This window comes from Gavialis gangeticus, unplaced genomic scaffold, assembly GCF_001723915.1.
Source record: "Gavialis gangeticus isolate Ggan-Ray unplaced genomic scaffold, GavGan_comp1, whole genome shotgun sequence".
NCBI classification, from domain to species: domain Eukaryota; kingdom Metazoa; phylum Chordata; order Crocodylia; family Gavialidae; genus Gavialis; species Gavialis gangeticus.
The window spans coordinates 19,944,774-19,947,221 of NW_017729004.1; the positions used below are offsets into that span (position 1 = coordinate 19,944,774).

The following is a 2,448-nucleotide window of genomic DNA, read 5'->3' on the forward strand; positions in this document are numbered from 1 at the left end:
GCCTCCCTACACGTGTATAAGAGCCCTGTATCAGGCCCTCAGGGGCCAGCCAGAGGTGGTGCAGGGCCCCCAGAGCCCGATCCTGGCTGGAATAAGATTTCAGGCTCTGATCACCATACCACAAATTAAACATTAAGCAGTCACTTCTCCAGAACTCCAGCCAATGGACAGCCTATTTAGCATGCTCAGTAGTTGTATGGATATTTCTGCTTCCATGCTACCTAGGTCATGGAATAGATGGTAAAGGAATTGTAAACTGTGACTAAAGGGCCAAAAGTTAACTTACATAGCTGGAAAACGGTCATTTAGACATGCACAGGGAAACAGAATCTGTCTTTTAAAATATATACTAAACAAGCTTTATACTGTATACATTAAATGACTTTTACAAACACTGCCAAAGGTGATAGGCTCTTTTAAACCCAAATCACCAAAAATCTTGTTTTATCATTTAATTCACATCGACTCAGACTTCTCAACTGGTCACAAGTATATTCAAAAATTGGAAGGGGTTTTTATATATATGTTTGGGGTTTTGGGGTTTTTCCCAGATCGTACGTCTGAACTGCCACACAGTAGTCACTTTCTTTTGAAATCTACTCCATCAGGTGGCTCGTTCTGAAGAGTAAGAAAGTTCACCAGAATCTGATGCCATTGCAGCAAAATCTGAAGAAAGAAAAAGTCGAAAGATGGGAACCACTGTACAAAGAACACAAAACTGTCAAGCTTAAATGTATCCTTCAATGTAATGAAGCACAGATCTATTTTTAAAAAGTGAAGCTACCAGGTTCCATTTGCTTAAATTAAACCTTTATGTATTGAGACAAAAGATTTTCTAGATTCAAGGTAAATTCATACACTGCACAAACATTTTGAACAGAGATCTGGAAGTTTTTCAGTATATGAAAAGTACAAGTCTACTTAACAAAAATCAAGATCAAAAATGGTCATTTGCCACTACTTTATAAAAAAAAGTTCTAAAAAGTAATAATACTTCAGGAAAGTCTGCTATATCCATAAAATGTGAACAAATCTTTCAATGTCAAAATGAAAATGAGGGCTAGGTACAGACATTCAAAAAGCCTAAGGTGGAATTGATCTAAGTTATGCAGTTTTCAGTAAGCAACATAATTTAGTTCAGTAGCAAACAGAACACACATTCACTCTTGGAAGGGAGGGGGTAAATCTTAATCTGGGTTCCACCATTTTTAAACCAGCCTGTGCGCTGAACTTCTGTTCTATTATGGGTATAGACAGGTTTCTGATTACTTATACTAGTGAAAATAAATAAATAAATAAAGGTCTGTACCTGACCTTAGTCTAATCAAGAATAAAAATACCAAACTGTAGTGATGAATTTGATTAATATGCATTAGACACAAAAGTGAGGGATAAGTGACACTTTCAGCACACTGACTCTTTACAATTAAATGTACTATATATTTTAGCCCGCATGATCTTCACTGAAAGATCTCATTTTTCAAATTTCTTACGAGTAAAATACAAGTTAAAGGACAAAAACCTATTAAAGTTTTAATCGTATTTAAATTAGACCCTTCAAGTTCAGATCGATAATCTAGTACTTCATCCAGTGACACTTTGTCAGTATCCACTGTCATATATAAAACTGATCAGGAATACTTGAGTACCTTCAGGGCATGGCTCCATTGCACACTTGCCACTCCAAAGTAGCACATACAAAAAATGCTACACTGCTCTGTGTATGTCACCTAACAAGGAGTATGACAATGTAAGCACATTCATGCAACTGCACTGGCATGCTAATTGGCACCAACTCCCAGCCCAGGCAGTACCACTGTACACCACAGCCTGGCCCAGTAATTCTGTGTAGATGCTCCCTTTCAGTAAAGTTTCCATCTCTATAGGTGCCTTAAGCCCAAGCCTTGAAGAACAGTTACTAATTTTAGAGTAACTGTAGTTCAAGATATATTGTTCACATTTGAGTTATGTGACACAATACACACGAGATCAGATTGTTTTAAATATCAGTGTCCATGGAGGAAAAATCTGCACCCTAGGTTCACTCACTACCACCACGCAGACAAGAACAGCAGGAACAGATTCAATTGCCAATAAAGTTCTACTGGAAATCCATAATCCCACTGGAGCAGAATTAGCAGGTAAGGAAGACAGAATATGAAATCCATATTGACAATATATGTAAAGAACTACAGTTACTATAAAGCAGGCTTGTCCAATATATGGCCCACAGGCTGCCATGCAGCCTGCCAAGGCATTTTATCTGGCCCGAGGCGCCTGCTCATTGCTCCATGGCGGCAGCGGTGGCAGGGCAGCGGCGAGGCAGGCAGGGCCAGCCTGCGGGCCCCAGCCAGCAACGAGGGGGAGGGAGCTGCTTACCTCCACGGGGCCGGGCTCATCATGTGAGCCGGGTCCCACCACCGCTGCACCAAGGGCTGCAAGGCGTGG

General features: G+C 40.3%; 1 protein-coding gene across 1 annotated transcript in view; it reads right to left on the reverse strand.

Annotated features, from left to right (window-relative positions):
- LMBR1 (limb development membrane protein 1) overlaps positions 1–2,448 on the reverse strand; it is a 130,746-nt gene that overhangs the window by 78,548 nt on the left and 49,750 nt on the right. The gene's annotated exons all lie outside the window — the stretch shown is intronic.